This window comes from Mesoplodon bidens, assembly GCF_964165515.1.
Source record: "Mesoplodon bidens genome assembly, contig: HAP1_SCAFFOLD_451, whole genome shotgun sequence".
In the NCBI taxonomy this organism is placed as follows: domain Eukaryota; kingdom Metazoa; phylum Chordata; class Mammalia; order Artiodactyla; family Ziphiidae; genus Mesoplodon; species Mesoplodon bidens.
The window spans coordinates 330,042-351,051 of record NW_027671878.1 but is presented as its reverse complement, the minus strand read 5'-3'; the positions used below and the strand labels follow the sequence as shown (position 1 = coordinate 351,051).

The following is a 21,010-nucleotide window of genomic DNA, read 5'->3' as shown; positions in this document are numbered from 1 at the left end:
GACCCCACATGCCGCGGAGCAACTAAGCCCGTGCACCACAACTACTGCGCCTGCGCTCTAGAGCCCACGAGCCACAACTACTGAGCCTGCGTTCTAGAGCCCGCAAGTCGCAACTACTCAGCCTGTGCGCCTAGAGCCCGTGCTCCGCAACAAGAGAAGCCGTCAGGAGAAGCAACGGAGAGTAGTCCTCGCTCACCACAACTAGAGAAAGCCCACACACAGCAACAGAGACCCAATGCAGCCAAAAATAAAAGAAAGAAAATAAGTAAATAAATGAAAACTTAATAATAACATAGACATTAGGATGCAGGGTTAGGGTTAGGGATCCGGCCTCAGGTCTCCTGGTCCACGATGTTGACTTGTCAGTGATGTCTGTAGTGTGCTTCCAAGTTCAGAATTTAAGTGGTGCCAAAGGACCAAGGTGAGTTAAGACTAAAGCAGCATTCTCCAAATGCCAGCTCCCTGAGCAGAATCACCTGGAGTCTGGGCTATAAAGCAGATTACTGGGCCTGACCTTGGGTGTATTCAGTAGTTTTTGGAGTCAGGGTCACCAAAGTCCAAGAATCACACTTGAAAACAATGAATGGTTCAGGACTGGGGTTCAGAATGGAGAATTTGAGATAAAACTCCAATCATAAATGAGTCTCAATTCTGGTTAGAATTGACTAAGAATGTGAAAACCTTTATATCTGGACAGTTGCCACTTTGAAATCTGACATCCTTGCTCCTTCTCTTACTTCCAGATCACAGAGCCCAGGAGAGATGAGGATGTTCAACAAGAGGTCAATCCAGACACTGACGACAGCCGTGAAGAAGGAAGGGAGAAGCCTCTTGTGCAGATCATCGAGAAGCCGCCAGCATCTTCTAGAATGAGCGGAGGCCAGTTTTCGTGTTATACTCCTAGGAGCGGGGCGTGCTTCTAGGAGTCTGTGGCAGGACAATAAGAAAACAGGGTTGATTCAGATTCCACCCTTTTGGAAGGCACCACCTCAATTTTCAGATCATTTCATTTCCATCTCCCCTGAGACGAACATTGGAGGTCCCATTTTTTATACACTTGTTTGCCCCAGTCTAGAAGCATTTGAAGGTGGAGTGTAGCGGCTCAGAATAGGAGGGAACAACATTAAAATATATAATTAGAAAAAAAAATATATATATATATAATTACAGCCACAGGGTCATGACTCATGACTTAAGTTTCACTGGCTTATTTTGAAAATGTCACCTATAAAATTATTGTATTTTTATATTTTATATTTATATATTTATTTTAAATAGTTTTGAAATAGTCTTCATTTTGAAACATCTTATTACTACAAACTTTTGTGATGAGAACTGTAGCTGTTGTATATTTACACATATATACAATTTTACTCACATTTTCAAGAGAGATTGTTGATTTTATCTATTACATAATATTTCCATTCTACTTATAGCATAGTGGGTATTTCCTCCCAATTCTTGTAAGCATAAATTTGTATTTTTTTAGTTCTCATTATTGAAATTGTGGGAATTCAGTCCTAATTTTTTAACTTGCCTCAGCATGTTTGTATGTTATTTTAGATTGTTCAAGAGTACCGTGCGATGCAGCTTTTGGGGAACTACAATAAAGATGAAAGTCTTCTCACAGTCAGGATGTGTGTGGTCATTACCAGTCGGCTTCGCCTCTTTGCTGTCCAACGAGGTGTTGCTTAATGGCGTTGTGATTATCCAACCACATTTCTTAACTCTGAAAAATAGTCCTCAATTATTTTTCATGTAGAGAAAACTACAGAAGATGAGGCAGGTCTTGCATCATTCAGGACTCCAATACTGAGAGACAACTTTTGGGTAAAAGGAAAGATAGCTTTATTGAGGAAGCCGGCAGTCCAGAAGAGAGGTGGACTCATGTCCCGAAGAACCAACTCTCCCCTCCTGAAGTTTTGCTTGAGGACTATACAGGGAAAAGAGAAAGGGGCTACATGTTGAAGAGAGGGTTACAGGGTGCGTGATCAGCTCACGGTCATTCTTCTGATTGGTCAGTGGTGAGGTAACGGGGACTCAACATCATCAGCCTTCTGGTTCCAACTGGTCTGGGGTCTACGTGCTTGTGGGCAACATGCAGTTAACTTCTTCCACCTGCTGGGGGTTTCAGTCTCTGCCAAATAGCTCTAAGGACGTGGCTCAGAATATTACCCAATAGCCCTTGAGGAGGAACTAAAGGTCCTTGACTTTAACAGCCAAGAGATGATTATTTTGTCTTGGCTGTTTCTTCGGCCTCGCCACGCAGCTTGCAGGATCTTAGTTCCCTGATCAGGGATCGAAAACAGGCCTCTAGCAGTGGAAGCGCAGAATCCTAACCGCTGAAGTGCCAGGGAGTTCCTGACAGTAGACTTTAAAAAAAAAAAAAAAAACAGACCAAAAGGAACACAGTTTTAAGGAAGCTTAACTTTCTCAGAAATGCAGAAATTTTGTTGTGCATTTATTTTCTTTCTTTTTTTCCCCCAATACATTTATTTATATATTTATTTATTTTGTCTGCGTTGGGTCTTCGTTGTTGCACGTGGGCTTTCTCTAGTTGCAGTGGAGCGGGGGCGACTCTTCATTGCGGTGTGTCGGCGTCTCCATGCGGTGGCTTCTCTTCTTCCGGAGCATGGGATCTAGGCACATCGATTCCAGTAGTTGTGGCTCACGGGCTCTAGAGGTTTTTTATGTTTTGCAAGTATTCATCAAATGTTTATTGCTTGAATGAATGACAAATAATTTCTTCCAACAATCTTCAAACTGCTTAACACTATGACAATATTTAGCGTTTCAAATTTCACATGACCTTAGTCTTTCCGTGCTCTAGTTTCTAAAAGCACGTGGGATCTTCCCGGACCAGGGCTTGAACCAGTGTGCCCTGCACTGGCGGGCGGATTCTTCACCAAGGAGCCACCAGGGAAGTCCCTGTGCATTTATTTTCAAAAAAATAATAAGGCCGGATGAATTCAGAACTAGGTGCAGAAACCTCTTCCAGTGAGATACAGAATCTCTGCTGTTTAGGCAGATTTAGAGAACAACTTTTCCAACCACTTATTAAAGAGACCAATACTCCATGAAAAAAATTTATCATTTGTACAGAGAGAAAACCAAACTCCAGCTTTGCATCAATATAATATTTGCTACTAAGAGAACCATAAGCTCTTTTTTGAAAATCTCTGGAATAAACATCAAAACTGAGCTGCCTTCGGCTCAGACAAATAAAATTCCCTTTCTACCCGTCTCCTACAACTTTCTATACTCATTCAGGTTGTGTCCTTCACTATCCTCTTTCTGGTGCTGGAACAATCAGTCATTTTACTTTAGGACCAAACTATTTTTGTTCCTGTTAATAAACAAAACTACATCGCATTATCTTGCATACAAAGTTGTACCTCTCGGTTGCTGGAACCAAGGAGGACCATGCAGGGCCCTTCCATGTCCCCTGCCTCTTGTTTGTAAAATAGCTGCAGTCTCCCAGGCCTCCCCTGAGTCACCAAAGAACAGGTTCAAGCAGTTACTGATTAGGACAACAGCAGTCACAGAATCTTTAGTTCCTCCCGAAGGACGTAAGTAACAGTGTCAGACACACACTCCTAACTTGTTTTGCAGATACTAAAACCACTACAAGAGGAGAAAGCTAACTGTATGATGACCAGACTGGAGCTATGACACAAGCTGCTCCATCTTGAGCAGACCTGAACCAATGGCTTACACAATTCCAGGAACTGGCCTCAAGGAAATGGGAACAAACCAACACTGGAATTGAAGATTAACTGTGCCTGAAACAATCAACATGACACTGACCACACCGCTGCATGACCAATTTCAAGAGGATGGTCAGAGCTGACTGTGCTACTCTGCATGGAGCCCCCACCGGCACAGCCCAGAGACTTCCCGTCTTTTCCCTATCAACCCCTTTTCCCTCTCATTGGCAACTGGGAGATGGTATTGGGGACACTAGCCCACCATCTTCCCAGGTTGCCAGCTTCCTGAATAAAGCATCTTTCTTCTTCCACCAACCCTTGTCTCTGGAACACTGACTTCTGAGCGATGAGCAGCTGAACCTGAGTTCTGTTCCAGCCGATAACATCACTATGGGTCAAGTCTCATTCATAGTATATTAATACTAACTTTGAACCAAAGTTACTTCCATTTCACAAAGAAAACTAGGAGTGAATGATTGACAACTGCCCATCACACATCAGCATTTCAGGCTAGCAGAGCTCATGAACACACATAACACAACTTTACACAGCCACAAACATCCCTTACACAACTTATTCAAGTGGCAGAGACAAACACATTCATTAACACACCCACAGACAGAGCCTCTAGGTAACAAGTAAACATATGCAGCAAGAGCATATAACTTGAGATTATGCTTAGTAATCAATGCCTCAGGTTTCTGTCTTGCTTACAAATGACCTCGGTATCCAATGATTATCCAGTAAGTAACACAACTTAGTACCAGTTCAAGGGTTTACGTAAACTGAAGATCTGGGAATTTATCGACAAGCTAACACAGTAGAAAACATAGTTACTGTTGAAAGAAAGTTTGTCAGAATAAAAACTAAATGTGGTTAAACACAAACTTACATTTTTCATAACCTTAAACATTAAGTAGAAGTAATATGAGCTTAGTTGATGGGCACACCTATATAAATTTAGGAAGAACACACCCAAGTAGAATTGTTTTAAATGTATGCCTAATACTGATAAATAAGATACGAATAACTTTTTATTAAACCAAAAATATTAAACTAGCTTCATGTGTCAAAGATTTACCTAAATTATGTAAACTTGAAGTCTTTAAATTTCTGAGTTGATTTTTTTTTTTGGCTGCACCGAGGGGCTTGCTGGATCTTAGGTTCCTGACCAGGGACTGAACCTGGACCCTGGCAGTGAAAGCACCGAGTCCTAACCACTGGACCGCTGGGGAATTCCCTGACTTGATTTCAATAAGAATATTTTTCTAGCACATTTAAAGTATTAGAAGTTCTAATTCCTTTCTCTCTGAGAATTTTAGGGATATATAATTTTTATAAGCACATTTGTATCTTTGTAAGCCAATCAGGACAGAAACCCTTTAATTTAACAGACTCTACAATCTACTTTAATAGATCCAGAAGTAGGAAAACATTACATACTCGCACTGTCAGAGGTAAAGACCTTTTTGAATTATAGACACACAGACATACAGAGAAATGGAACTTTTACCTGCAGCTTTAAGTCTTAGACTTGGGTCAGGAATAAACACTCACCAGTCTAGATACTAAAGAGCCATTCTCATCCCATTGGGCAAGAGATTCTTAATTGATTTGAGCTTGTCAAAGTAGACAAATAGACAAACAGAAAAGACTAAGAAAAGACTAACAAACTAGATCCTCTGTTACCTCTCACCTAACTGAGATCAGTTCTGTAGAAACTTAATCCCTTTAGAGACCATCAAGTCTTCAAACGACAGAGCCAAACTCAGAACCACTGCTGCCACCAATGGGGAACCACTTAGCTGGAATCTGAGAACAAAGGAGAAACACAAAAGTAATAGAAGGGGAAACTAAAGAAACAGAAAGTGAGCCAAGTTCAAAGGCTGCTTGGGTTCACCCCTGGGAGAGGAGACAAGATGTACCTGGGCTTCACTGGCTCATGAAATACACCACTTGTTGCTGGGCTTTTACGGCTTTATTTACGTAGAACTGATATACAAAATCTAGCCCATGTTTAATGTATATAACTTGATGAGTTTGGACATATGCACACACCTGTGATACCATCACCACCATCACGATAATATACTCATCACTTCCAAAAGATTCCTTCTATCCCTCTGTGTGTGTGTATGTGTGTTAGAAAGACGTAACACAGCACCAGGTACATGAAAAGGTGCTCAACGTCACTAATCATCTGGGAAATGCAAATCAAAATCATCATGAGATACTACCTCACATCTCTTAGAATGCCTACAATTTTTTATTTTTTTTTAAAGATAAGAGTTGTCAAGGTGGTAGAGAAATCGTAACCCTTGCATATTGTACGCAGGAATGTAACATTGTGCAGGCACTGTGGAAAACAGTATGTAGTTTTCTCAAAATCTTTTAAATAAAATTTCCATATGATCCAGCAATCCCACTTCTGGGTGTACAGGCCCAGCTCAGAGACACTGCAGCTTCAGTTCCAGAACACTGCAATGAAGCCAATACCGCCATAAAGCGAGTCACATGAAATTTCTGGTGTACCCGTGCATGAAAAGCTTCTGTTTACACTATACTGTAGTCTGTTAAGTGTGTGACAGCCTTGTGTCTAAACAAACAATGTACATACCTTTATTGAAATATACTTTGGGGAAGAGAAATATAGATCAATGGAACAGGATAGAAAGCCCAGAGATAAGCCCACGCACATATGGTCACCTTAGCTTTGATGAAGGAGGCAAGAATATACAATGGAGAAAAGACAGCCTCTTCAATAAGTGGCGCTGGGAAAACCGGACAGCTACCTGTAAAAGAATGAAATGAGAACACTACTAACACCATAACACAAAAATAAACTCAAAATGGATTGAAGACCTAAAGGTAAGGCCAGACACTGTCTAACTCATAGAGGAAAACACAGGCAGAACACTCTATGACATAAATCACAGCAAGATCCTTTTTGACCCACCTCCTAGAGAAATGGAAATAAAAACAAAAATAAACAAATGGGACCTATTCAAACTTAAAAGCTTTTCCACAGGAAAGGAAACCATAAATAAGACAAAAAAACAACTCTCAGAGTGGGAGAAAATAGTTGTAAATGAAGCAACTGACAAAGGATTAATCTCCAAAATATACAAGCGGCTCACGCAGCTCAATATCAAAAAAACAAACAACTCAATCCAAAAGTGGACACAAGACCTAAATGGACATTTCTCCAAAGAAGATATAAGATTGCCAACAAACACATGAAAGGATGCTCAATGACACTAACCATTAGAGAAAGGCAAATCACAACTACGGTGAGGTATCAGCTCACACCACTCAGCATGGCCATCACCAAAAAATCTACAAACAATAAATGCTGGAGAGGGTGTGGAGAAAAGGGAACCCTCCCCCTGCACTGTTGGTGGGAATGTACATTGATACAGCCACTACGGAGAACAGTATGGAGGTTCCTTAAAAAACTGAAAATAGGGCTTCCCTGGTGGTACAGTGTTTAACAATCCTCCTCCCAATGCATGGGACATGGGTTCAAGTCCTGGTCCGGGAAGATCCCACATGCCGCAGGGCAACTAAGCCCGTGTGCCACAACTACTGAGTCTGCACTCTAGAGCCCGCGAGACACACCCACTGAGCCCGCATGTCACAACTACTGAAGCCCGCATGCCTAGAGCCCGTGCTCCACAACAAGAGAAGCCACCGCAATGAGAAGCCCGCGCACCACAACACTGAAGCACCTGCTCGCTGCAATTAGAGAAAGCCCGCGTACAGCAACAAAGACCCAACACAGCCAAAAATAATGAATAGATAAAAATACATAAATTTATACAAAAAAAACCCAACTAACAATAGAACTACCATATGATCCAGCAATGCCACTCCTGGGCATATACGCTGAGAAGTCCATAATTCAAAAAGAGACACGTACCACAATGTTCACTGCAGCACTATTTACAATAGCCAGGACATGGAAGCAACTTAAGCGTCCACTGACAGATGAATGGATAAGGAAGATGGGGCACATATATACCATGGAATTTGACTGAGCCATAAAAACAAACGAAATTGAACTATTTGTAGTGAGGTGGATGGACCTAGAGTCTGTGAAACAGAGTGAAGTAACTCAGAAAGAGATAAACAAATACCGTATGCTAACACATATTTATGGAATCCAAAGGAAAAAAAGTGGTTCTGATGAACCTAGTGGCAGGACAGGAATAAAGATGCAGACGTAGAGAATGCACTTGAGGACACAGGGAGGGGGAAGGGTAAGCTGGGACGAAGCGAGATGGAAACCAAAGGAAAAAAAAAGTGGTTCTGATGAACCTAGTGGCAGGACAGGAATAAAGACGCAGACATAGAGAATTCACTTGAGGACACGGGGAGGGGGAAGGGTAAGCTGGGACGAAGCGAGACAGTGGCATGGACACGTGTACACTACCAAATCTAAAACCGATAGCTAGTGGGAAGCAGCCGCATAGCACAGGGAGATCAGCTCAGTGCTTTGTGTCCACTTAGAGGGGTGGGAAAGGGAGGGTGGGAGGGAGACGCAAGATGGAGGGGATATGGGGATACAGGTATACATACAACTGATTCACTTTGTTATACAGCAGAAAGTAACACAACGCTGTAAAGCAATTATACTCCAATAAAGATGTTAAAAAAATACTTTAGGGACTTCCCTGGTGGTCCAGTGGTTAAGAATCCGCCTTCCTACAGGGGGCGCAGGTTTGATCCCTGGTCGGGGAACTGAGATCCCACGTGATGTGGTGTGCAGCACAGCCGAAACAAAAAGAAAATTAAAAATACTTTACTGCTAAAAAATGCTAACCATCATCTGAGCCTTCGGCGAGCAGTAACCTTTTTGCTGATGGAGGGTTTGAAATAGTGTGAGAATTACTAAAATATGACCCAAAGACAAGAAGTGAGCAACTACTGTTGGAAATACAGTGCCAACAGACTTGCTCAACAAAGAGTTGCCGCAAACCTTCAATTTGTGAAAAACACAAGATCCGGGAAGCACAATAACTGTAATAGAATATAATGTAATAGAATATAATACAATATAATATAGCCTGTATATTCAAAGAAAAGGAAATCAATATCTAGAAGAGATACATGCACCTCTATAGTCATTACAGCATTATTCACCAGAGCCAAGGTAGGAAAAAAATGCAAATTTTCATCCACAGAGAAATGGATAAAGAAAATGGGGTATATACATAGGATATTATTCAGACTTTCCTATTAGAAGGAAATCCTACCAGTTGTGACAACGGGGATATAAACAGAACACATTATGATAGGTGAAATAAGTCAGTCACAGAAGGACAAAACTGTGTGTTTCCACTTACATGAGGTGAGGTATCTAAAAGAGTCACCCATAAATTGTCAGGGGTGGGGGAGGAGAGAATGGGGAGTTGTTCAACGGGTATAAAGTTACAGTTACACAGGATGAATACGTTCTAGAGAACTGCTGTATGACTAAGCATCTCTAGTTAACGAGGCACACTATTGTTTTCGTTTGAATTAAAAAAGTTTAATTCAAGTGTAACTGACCTACAATACTACGTTAGTTCCAGGTGCATAATATCAATATTTCTGTACATTAAAAAATGATCACCAAGATTAACTCTAGTTATGGTCTAGTTACCATCCGTCACCGTACAAAGTTATAATGCTATTGACTGTATTGCCCATGCTGTATAGTTCATTCCCATGACTCATTTATTTTCTAACTGCTTATCTGTTCCTCTTAATCTCCCTCACCTATTTCACTCATCCACCTACCCTCTTCTGGTAACCACCTGTTTGTTCTCTGTATCTATGAGTCTGTTTCTGTTTAGTGACATTAGTTCATTTGTTTTGTTTTTTAGAGTCCACATACAAATGAGATCATATGGTATTTGTCTTTCTCTGTCTGACATATTGCACTTAGCATAATACACTCTAGCTCCATCCACGTTGCCACAAAATGGCAAGATTTCATTTTTTTTAATTTTTAAAAATTTATTTATTTTACTTTTGGCTGCATTGGGTTTTTGTTGCTGCATGCAGCCTCTTTTCTAGTTACGGTGAGCAGGGATTTCTCTTCCTTGCGGTGCATGGGCTTCTAATTGCGGTGGCTTAGCTTGTTGCAGAGCATGGGCTCTAGGTGAGCGGGCTTCAGTAGCTGTGGTACGTGGGTTCAGTAGTTGTGGCTCACAGGCTCTAGAGCATGGCTCAATAGTTGTGGCACACGGGCTTAGCTGCTCCGTGGCATGTGGGATCTTCCCGGACCAGGGCTTGAACCCATTTCCCCTGCACTGGCAGGCGGATTCTTAACCACTGCATCCACAGGGAAGCCCCTCATTCTTCTTCTTCTTTTCTTTTTTTCTGGCTAATAGTCCATTATGTGTGTGTGTGTACAGTTATATATATATACATATATATATATATATGTGTATATATATATATATATGTAGACATATAAATATATATGTATATATGACACATCTTCTTTATCCATTCATCTATGGATAGACACTTAGGTTGCTGCTATACACTGGCTATTATAAATAATGCTCAATGAACATAGGGGTGCATGTGTCTTTTTGAACTAGTGTTTTTGTTTTCTTCCGAAAAAATACACAGAAGTGGAATTTCTGGATCTTATAATAGTTCTACTTTAAAAGTTTTGAGGAATGAGGTGCACTACTTTTGAAACGAAGTTTACCTGGTGATGTTAGGTGAATCCATCCAAGATCTCTGTGAAGACCTCCAAAACTGTTAAAACATAAGGGTAGGGACTTCCCTGGTGGTCCAGGGTTAAAGAATCTGCCTTACAATGCAGGGTACCTGGGTTCAATCCCTGGTCAGGACACTGAGACCCCACGTGCCACAGTGTAACTAAGGAATGGTGTGGAGGAGGTTAAGGAAAAGACCATGCCAAGCTCAGAGGCCGTTTCAGATGGCAACAAACTCCTGACATTGACTGCAAATCAAAGTTCTTCATGTGGAACAATCGAAGAGGCAGGATGGGTCCTGTTAGCAAGGTCCCCTGAGATGCCAGGTCACCTGACCCCCAGCTCCAGATGCAGAGATGTCTGGGACCCAGGCTTTGCTGGCCTGGTTAGGCTGAGGGTGCCCAGCTGCTGATAGGACACACGAGGTGGGGGGATGAGGGGGGCCGGGGGAAAGAGTTGGTTGCCGCCCAAGGCAGACAAGCGTCTGTGCAGAACTGCCTCGGCTCAGCCTCGAGAAGCCTAGCTCAGAAATCGACAGCAAGTCTTCCAGAAGCTCTGCGCATATTCCATTCAGGTGTCGCTGGTCACATCTGTGGCTGCCCGGATGAAGACTGGGGGCCCACTCGTTCACACACTGGAAGTTACTACCAAATGCAAGAGAGTGAGGGATCAGACCATGAACTACTCTAATTTTAATGCCTAAGTAGAATCACGCGCACCTTATTCTACTTTCCGGTTTTGCATTTGTAATTTCACAAAATGTGTGATTTGTGGGGCTTTTCTAATTGCTTGTCATTTTGCCTGATGCGAAAAAAACAGCACAATAAGAAAACATTATAGTTTTCACTGGTAATGGGCATAAAAATATACGCACTGTTCCTGCTTGAAAAGAGCATTAATGTGAACGTTCCAGATGATTTTCTATTTGGTGATGGGTTAAGTGGCTTGACCACATTCACTTTTATGTAAAGGGAAGATGAGAAAATTGCACTCTTCTCGCACTTTCAACTTTAAGAAAATGGATTTCGGGAAACCTGGATAACAAATTAAGAAAGCAATCAGAACTGCAAATATTTAGGGGTTTTAGGTTAGTTTCAAAACACAAGGGAACAACCCATGATGTATGTGTCTTAAAAGACCCCTTGGTACAGTAAGATTCCACAGACAGCCTTGTAATCACAGAACTCAGAACTGGTTACACATTTCCCACAAGCCACTTTCTCACTGTTAGGTTAACAGTGTCGGCTCACTCCCCTGCTTGGGGGCAGAGAGGACCGGTCTCCTTTCCTTTCTGAGATTCCTTTCATGAGTGACTAGAAAGCTTAAGCACTGGAATTTCATTAAAGAAAAGGAGTATTCCTCAGAGGATTGTAAATGACACAACCCCAAGAGGACTTTAACAGCTGCGTCCCTGTGTCAGAGATCTCCCACGCATGGCTGGGGCCCAAATGACACAGAACAGTGGGGGCCCAAGGGCCGCAGTCCTAGGACGCCGCTCCCCAACCAAAAGAGTCCTCTTGCTCCTCAGGGAAAAACAAAGGTGTTCTCAGACACACACAACTTCTGGAGCCAGGAAGTGAGGACCCCACCTGCCTGGCCTATCCCAGGAGAGTGGCTGATGCAGTGCCCAGAACCAGCAAGGGGAACTGAGACCCAACAGAAAGGGAACCAGGAGACCAATGCATTCCTCCCCCCGCAAAGAAGCTGCACCCCAGTACTGACCAAGGAGGGTGCTCTTCAACTAGGAATCTTATCCACACAAATGTGCTGATTTTGAGAAACTTTTGAAATGCATGGTATTCAACCTCTCAAAGTAAAAAAAAGTAATGAATTATATAGCAATGCGGGAAAATACAGGAAAATGACAATAAACCTTGGAAAACAATGTTTACTAACAGGACCCCAACTGGAAAAATTTAGAAACATTTAAGACGACTCTGAAAGGCAGTAAGACAAGGAAAACAAAACAGAACAAAACAAAACAAAACAAGACAGTATTGGGGCAGGAAGACAGGCAGTGGACATGAACAGGCCCTTCATATAAAAACAGAAAGACACCAGTCTGAAAAGACCACAGAATGAAGGACTCCAACTACGTGACATTCTCAAAAGGGCAAAAAAACACAGACAGTAACAAGACCAGCAGCTGTCAGGGGCTTGGGGGCACTGGTAGGATGTTCTGGTAGGGCACTGGTAGGGAAGGTGGCCCCCAGGGATGTTTCGGGCAGTGAAATGGTTCTGGGTGGCACTGCAGTGGTGGCTGCAGGTCATCACACCTGTCCAAACCTGAACAGTAGGACACAGAGAGTGAGCCTTAATATAAACTACAGACTCCAGGGGAGAATTAGGTGTCAATGCCGATCCATCACTGAGAGGACGCACCACACAGGCCAGAGACGTTACCAAGGGAGGGAACCCAGAGGAACGGGTATAGGAAAGTGCTGTCTGCTTGATTCTGATTCTCCTATAACCCTAAAACTGCTCTAAAGACTGTCTACCAATTAAAAAGAAGAAACGGCTTCTAAGCACGTGAAAATACTCTCAACCTCATTCACGATTCAGAAAAACCCCGAGGGAACGTCCATACTGCTTACCGGGGCCTAGGATGAGCGGGAACACGCCGCGGCCTCGCCCCTTCCTGCCGGGCATCGCGCTGGAGCCCAGAGTCCCCCTGACTTGACCCACCGCACCCCACCCCGCGTTTCATGCCGTCCACAGTCTCTACACATGACATCTTTTGATCAGATGACTCACTGTCCCAATTACAAGGTTTCAGTTTCTGCACAGGAAGAAACCAAAACCAGCACAGAGGGGAGGCTCTTCAGTCAAACTCAGGGTCTGCCTGCCTTCACGTCCCGCTCTTCCTGACGGGAGACCCACATCCTAAGGAGGGAGGTCCTTACCAGCACCTCAGGAGCCTCATCCAGTCCACCTCACGCTGCTCTGAGAGCCTCGCCAACCTCTGCAGCTACCCAAGTCCTGGGCACTTGAGGGCCGTCCCCCTTTCCCAAGTCACTGAGCCACGTGCTCTGACAATGCATTTAAAACCAGGCTCTCGGACTTCCCTGGTGGCACACTGGTTGAGAATCCGCCTGCCAATGGTGGGCACACGGGTTGGAACCCTGGTCCGGGAAGATCCCACGTGCTGCGGAGCAACTAAGCTCGTGCACCACAACTACTGAGCCTGCGCACCACAACTACTGAGCCCGGGACCCGCAACTACTGAAGCCCGCATGCCTAGAAGCCATGCTCCGCAATAAGAGAAGCCACCGCAATGAGAAGCCCACGCACCGCCATGAAGAGTAGCGCCCACTCGCCACAACTAGAGAACAAAGCCCACGCGCAGCAACAGAGACCCAACGCAGCCAAAACTGAATAAGTTAAATAGTAAACAAATAAAAAATTTAAATGAATAAATAAATAAATAAATAAAATAAATAAAAGCAGGCTCTGCTTTGTCAGCACTCTGGAGTTCCCTACGTATCGACGGGCAGGATTCCCGTCCTCTCCTGTAATTACGTCTGTGAAGTGCCTTTCCCGAGGAGAACAGAAGCTCCTGGAAGCAGGGAATTGCTTCTTAAGATCACATGCACAACCTGAAGACATTTGATATTTATGTCAAAGATAAAAGACACAACACTAGATGGTGTGAAGGGTCCTCGAGGCCAAGAGCCAGGCAAGCAGGACACTTCCTCTGGGGACCCTTCCATCAGCAGAGAAGAAAATGTCCGTGGCCAGAACTGGCACTCAATTCGTTTTGAGCTGAGAAGCACCCATGTAATTACATAGGCTCCCCAAAGAGTAATTACTCCCACATTTAAGAAAGGAGATGGCTTTTCAGGCAGGGAAGGCAAGTACAGTCTTCCCAGCTGGCTGGACTGTGTGTGCTGATGGTCACGATGGAGCTGGGCCCCAGAGCTCTGCTCTCCCCTCAAAGAGAAGGCCCCTGCAAGCCTTCTGTTTCAGCTGCTTCCCTGAGAACAGAGAAGCCATCGGAGGGCTTCCCCAACTGCAACCCTGCTCAGCCATCCCCTCCCCACTCCAGGACCACAGGCAGCAGCTCTCCCCTCCCCCACACGCATCTACTGGATCATTCCCACTGTTATTTCTCCCATCACAATACAACACAACACAACACAACATCCTCCCCGGACCTCAGCTCCTACCCCAGCTACTGTCCAGTTGCTATTTTCCCCGTCACAGCAAAATGTCTTGAAAAAGTTGGGACCAGAACAAACCCAGTTCTCCCACTCCTCTCTCCTAAGCCTCTCCGATCAGGATTTTACCCCACAGATCCATCCAAACGCATCATCAGCGAGGTACGACCTCCGCCCAGTGCTGGGCTCGATGGCTAATGGCTCCGCGGAACGGCAACCTCGTTTGTCCAGTCACCCAGGGAACCTCTAAAGTGCTTCCCACATGCAGACAAAACGCTGTGATTAATATTTTAGGAGAAATACTCAGCGTGGAGAATACACTTGAGCTGCTGGAGGAAAGAGGTAGCGGCACAGAAAAGAAGTTTCTGTAACTACAGAAATGAACAGATAAGCTGTTTTAATGGTAGCAAGTATGGGATGAAGGAGAACGAATAAAAACCATCCAGAAGACGACATTAACAAGCCTCACACTACAACGTGGTAACAGAGGATGGAGAAGGACTTTAGAATGAACTCATTTTTCTGGGCAGGTGACAGGCTGGATGATGCAACGATGAGCCGCCAGAGACAACAGGACAAGGCAAGGGGCAGGGGAGCTGTAAATAATCATTTCTGGATCTACTGGATCTAGTCATCCGAGGTGCCCTTTGGACAAACTCCATAGAGATGCTGGCAAGTGGCTGGACGGAGGCATCTGTCTGGTCCAGGTGGGAGAACTGACAGAGCTGGAGGTGAAAAGCACCAGAGGGTGAGATCAGACGGGGTGGAGAGTCATGGACCAAGGGTGAAACGACAACACACACAGAGGGCGGAAGACAGAGTCAGTCAGGAAGACAGCAAGGAGAGATCTGTCACAGAAACCAACAGAGCAGACTCTGCAGGTGGCAAGGCGACAGTGGTCTGAGGTGACGACTGGCAAATCTCCACTGCTTTGTACGCTGGATGCCAGGTCACCTCAACCGGATCAGGTTCCGTGGAGGGGCAGAACCAAGACCGCAGGCTGCACGATACAATTCAGCTGGGAAACAAGAATCTTTGCCAGAGACCTCACTGCATGGTGTGTAGCGCGACCCTCTGAGATTGTAAGAGACAAAGAGCGCAATTTACTGGAAGGGTGACAAGGCTGTTCTTCCAGATGATCCTCATTGCATCCCTCGACTGAGCACTGAAAACAATGTACCTATGTGACAACGGTGTTCTACTGAACAGACAACTTATATGCACTGAGTGCTCCCTGGACAGCACGCTCTCGGCTTACAGGAAGCACAAGGAAGGCACCAATGTCAACACGTTAGGGGCTGTCTCTCAGGAAGGCTCACGGCCTACAGCGGGATCCTCAAGGAAACCTTTTAACGCTCGAGAACAAAAGTGATTTGGCAGGACCATATAAGTCAAGCAAGGGATGGTGTTCTGCCACAAATGTCAAGAACACGAGGCTTGTACTGTGGCTCTAAGAGGATCGTGGGATCTACACGTAGAACTTGCCAGAAACACTTGGTGCTGACCTGCTCCTCTACGCTTTGTCTAACCACATCTTTTACCGACTCCTACTTTCCCATTTTAACTTTTGAACTATGCGCCTCCCAAGGTGTTATCACAAAAGAACAGCAGCAGGTAAATACGTAAACAGCAAAACTCACCAGAGGCTGATTCATTTTCCGCTGCTCTTGGAACAACGTGCAGGACTGTGACAGTGGAGGCGGACCTGGAGAAGGAAAACGCAGGCAGTGAAGCTACGACTGAAGCGGCTCGGGGTGCACGAGCACCCGCCCCGCGCTCCACAAGAGACACCTGTGGGAGACCCGTCCTTTCACCTTCAGAAGGGCCTGTGAGAATAAGAAGGGAGCAACCACCCTCAGGTCTGTAACTCCCACGTGACTCTGGTACCTGAGGGGATACTTTATTTTTCCGTAGCGAGTGTACATTGAATCCTATTAAAATAAACCTCCGTCATTAAATATGAAATTAAAAAACGCTTATAGTTTACCTCTTCTCAGTCTGTTAACAACTTAGATCAGAACATCCACAGGATACCCAGAATAAAGGGACACACTCAGGTGCGTTTCAGTCTTGCAATGATTTGTACAAACTTTACAAACTTAAGTGCGACGCTCGAAAACATCTTTTATTAAAGCTGACTTTAAGTGGACAGAACACCTGCCCTAGGAGTTTGGAGTCCTGTGAGCGACCCCATGTGCACACCCGGTGAGGATCCAGGACAAGTCAGTTCCCTTCTCAGGCCCCATCGCTTCCTTCCTCACCTGAGGCAGCAGGACAGAAGCCCTGCAGACTCATCCTGCACCGATTACACTGTGCGACTCCACAGGGCACAACCCAGGGGGGCGGTGGACGCTTACAGTAGACAACCAAGGTGCTGACGCGCCTTGAGACACACGTGCGAGATGCAGAGACGGCGACAGGAGGGGGAGGACTAGGAGGAGGAGGATGGGGGTTGGACGGAGGGGAAGACGCGGCACGTCCCGGCCGAGCCTGTGGACCCTGCTCCCCCAGGACACCCAGAGCTCACAAGTCCCAGGGGAGCCCCATCCGGAGCAGCCAGCCCTGTCCTCCAGCCCGGCCCCTCCACCTCCGGGAAGCGGTCAAACCCTCCAGGTGGCTCTACTGCGGGCCCTGGGGCGGGCAAAGCCAAGCCCCCGCTCTGCAAGCCGCGGTCTCCCAAGCCCTGCTCTCCAAGGGCCGCAGGCTCCACAACCGCCTGCAGGCCTGCAGACGCAACACCTACCCTGTGGGGACTCACTCACCAGCCCCGGGCTCCCGAGGCTCCGTTCCGGGGGCTGCTCCTCGGGCGCGCTCCTCTCTCGGGGTCTCTATTTTTAAAATATTTATAAGTAACCCATTTTGTAGAAAACACCTATCTTTCATCATAAGAATTATGACACTTTATACTTTCATTCCGGCCTAACTTTTATACTCTATTTTCTACCATTTGGCAACTTATACCCTACGCTCTAGTCAAGAAGAATCTCATTTACAGTCACTTAAATATATTGTGTTGGCTCTCAAGTCCAGGATGTTCCTTCTGCCTGGTATGCCCCTGACCTTCTCTCCACGTGGAACATTCCTACTGACGTTCAAAACCTAATTCCAAGACCCCCTCATTGTTGGCATTCTCTTTAATATCCCCTAGAAAGGTTACTGACTCCAAGTTCTGTTTTACAAATTTATATTTTTATGATCTATTTATTTAATAGGCTATCCCTATTCGATTGTAATGAGTTGTTCATGCATCTCTCACACTCTCTTTTGAGTTCCTCTGGCCTTTATTTTTTCTTTTATCTCTTACCCATAAGCACAGTGCTTGCCCCATAGTACGTGCTCAACGTGTTGGCTGAGTGAAAAGACACCTTTTAGCTCTAATCATTTGTGAAATTTCATTTAAAATGACATCAGATTACCCTTTGTTTCCTAACTTAATTTCTAGTACTATAGAATGTACACTCAGAACATCGTCAGTGGCCTACAGAAACAGTGTTCTCACTGGACTTCACGCATATAGTCAACCCCCTTATAACTTTCTCTGGCATACAACTGCCAGACATGTTATTAAGAAAAAAAAAAAAAGATGTACCAACACCTCACCTATTAGAAAACTTCCAGAAGCTCTCCATTCCTTATGGTATCTTTTCTACTTGATTTTTCAAATACCTCTGTCTTACTTCATCTATTCAGAACTGCCTTTTCCACCTTTGGCTTTCATTTTCAATTTCATTCATATCATTATCTGCACTTACCCATAGAACCTAAGCATATTTCAGTTTCTTAGGCAAGTTTCCTCACTAGAGGTCAAAGGGGCAAGGACTATTGTGATAAAATATTAAATAAATAGACGATAGGACTTTGTTCTATTGGTCTGGGAAAATTACTACCTGAAACAAAATAATTCTGGAAACTGAAGGGATCAGACCAGTCAGCTTTGTTTACTTCAGACTCAAATCAATGTCTTGTCTTTACCTGAGCTCTGGTTACATTTAGAAAAAAGTACTGTAAATACAGTGAATGAGCAAGGCCACTATCTGAGACGTGTCTGGGTCCTTAGTATAGTAACTGGGGGAATGGTAAGCGTTGGTCAATGTTTGCTGATTGATGACTCAATACATCTGGTTAAGCCTCACCATCAGAATTCCAGACTTTTTAACAAGCTTCTCAGTCTTTTCAACCCAAAGAAAAAACTAAAGAAAACCAGATGACAAGAATTTCAAATTGTAAAATATCCTGGTTGTCAAATTTAAATAGGGATATCCTGTGCAATGGAGAGGCTGGCTGGTGCCAATTTCACATTTTGTTCTCTAGTGTCCGGACGAAGCCTGCTCTGCCAGTGAGCTGACAGGTCGAGAGCACTCCAGCTTCCACAGACACCCGAGAACTTTCTATTTTTCATGGTCTTCCTGCCTTACCTAAGGGAAGGACTATATTCACAATGAAAAGAGTTATGATTAATCACCAATAGAGAGATTCTTCCACTTTCTGGGTGCCCACGTTGAAAGTCTGGTATAGTCAACACTCCCTCTAACGTAGATCGTGTATTGAAATGAGAAAACTATCACCTAATATGGCCAGAGAGATGAAGGGACTTGGCCCAGCTGAGTCCAGGAGACACCTCTAATTCAAAACCTCAACCATTAACATAGTGATTGTGATCAAGGAGACTTACAGCACATAAGAGATTCAAAAAGCATATTAATCCACCTCCGGCAACACTGCCAGTTTCAAAGAATGATTAACCTTCTCTCCCACTTGATTCAACCTGGCTATGTATTATACCACTCTAAATGCTAGCAGACTCTATGCTTATGGCTTCCATTAGGTAGCACTTAGTATACACGAAAACTTTCTTCAAGAAGTAATTACTTTTGAAACCATAAACCTTTCAGTTGGGAAAAAGAAAGGAGGTGCAAGTAAAGGGAACTAGGAAAAAATAAGAAAATACCCTCAAATATAAACATGTTGATTCAAAAAATAATTTAAAGGGGATTTAAACGATACTAGGTGAGCATTTATTCTGTTTCTGCTTTAAATAAAGCATTCTGTTCTATTTGTTAGGTGTTGTACTTGTTTAGTATCTAATGTCTGTTAAAAACCTCTCGAAAGAGATGTATTCATTCTGGTATCCTAAGCACCTATCTGGATGAACAGCACAAGCAATGGGAAGTCATGGGGCATAATGGACCTTGCAAAGGCTCTGGAATCCCTCTCTTACTTATGGTCTTTGAGACTCAGGCTCCTCCTCTATGTAGTGTTCATAAAACTTAGTGGAGATAGAACACTAGGGACACAGAAGGTCAAAGCAGGTATTTACTACGACTTTTCAAATATCTTCCTTTAGGAAAACAAATATATTTTATTTGCAATGAGGCTTTCTTGTGAATTTTATTCTTCTGAAGAAAAATATTTTTAGTGAACAATTGATTCGTTTGCCTCCCTGTGCTACTTTATTGACAATACTCAGGTAGGGGTGGTTTTCTCTCAAGCAGTTACCTCCATGTGATTTGTATTTCAGACCTTCCTAAAAGCATGTTTTCCTGCTCTTTCTTTCCACCCCATCCCAGCTCTACTTAAAATATTGTGATCCTCTATTAAAATGCACAGAACCCTATAAGGAGAAGCAAAATATTTGTCACTGCCAGCTCTGGTATGCATATATCAGAGGCTAAATTATAACTGATGAAGACAGAAATGGGACCCATATCTGTCTCACTTCAGAAACCAGAAGTGTAGCTACTACAAGCTGATGAATTGGAACTCAGATCAAGGCCTAGAGTGGAGAGGAGTCTTCTGATCAGAAGGGGAAAGTAAACAAAGGGCAGCGTTTAATTATTTAATAAGAAGTAAGAGAATGACTATGGTGTTTTTACAGAACAGGATATAATATTGAAATAAAACCCCCCCAAAGTGACACAGAAACATAATGCAATCCTCTTAAGCTACAACCCTTCCTAAACCAAACCATACCATTCTCTTCACACAACCTGGAAAGTCAAAAGAAAGGGGATACTGATCTGCATCACACTGGCATTAGAAGCAGATCTAGTTTTAATGAAGTTTTACTTCATGGACTGAAGTTTCCCCCCAAAAAGGGTAAGCTTTTTTCTCAAGAAACATCACTGTGTAATAATCAAGGAGCCAGGGATGGTGGTATTAATTGTTCTAAGTACAGGGATTTGTTTTGCAGAAAGAAGTACCAATCAGAAAGAGAACTGACCAATAATTAATTAACAAAACTGCTTCAGAAGTAGATTTCTAAATCTACTTTTAGATTAACTGATAGTTAGAAAAATCTTACTAAGTTTATTCATTTAGAGGAAATCTGTGCAAGCCTCTGAAACCAAGAGGTATTGTATCAAAAGAGATATGGTCACTAGACACTTATGTAAGAGCTACTTCTTCCTCAAATGGCCACCTTATAGTCATT

General features: G+C 43.8%; 1 long non-coding RNA gene across 1 annotated transcript in view; it reads right to left on the bottom strand.

The window, feature by feature from the left end:
• Positions 1-853: 853 nt before the first annotated feature.
• LOC308610877 overlaps positions 854-21,010 on the bottom strand; it is a 33,712-nt gene continuing 13,555 nt past the window's right edge. The window contains exons 2-3 of the long non-coding RNA XR_014014683.1: positions 16,221-16,285; positions 854-927 (exon numbers count right to left, since the gene is read on the bottom strand). This is a non-coding gene — a long non-coding RNA (uncharacterized lncRNA). The remainder of the gene's footprint in view (positions 928-16,220; positions 16,286-21,010) is intronic.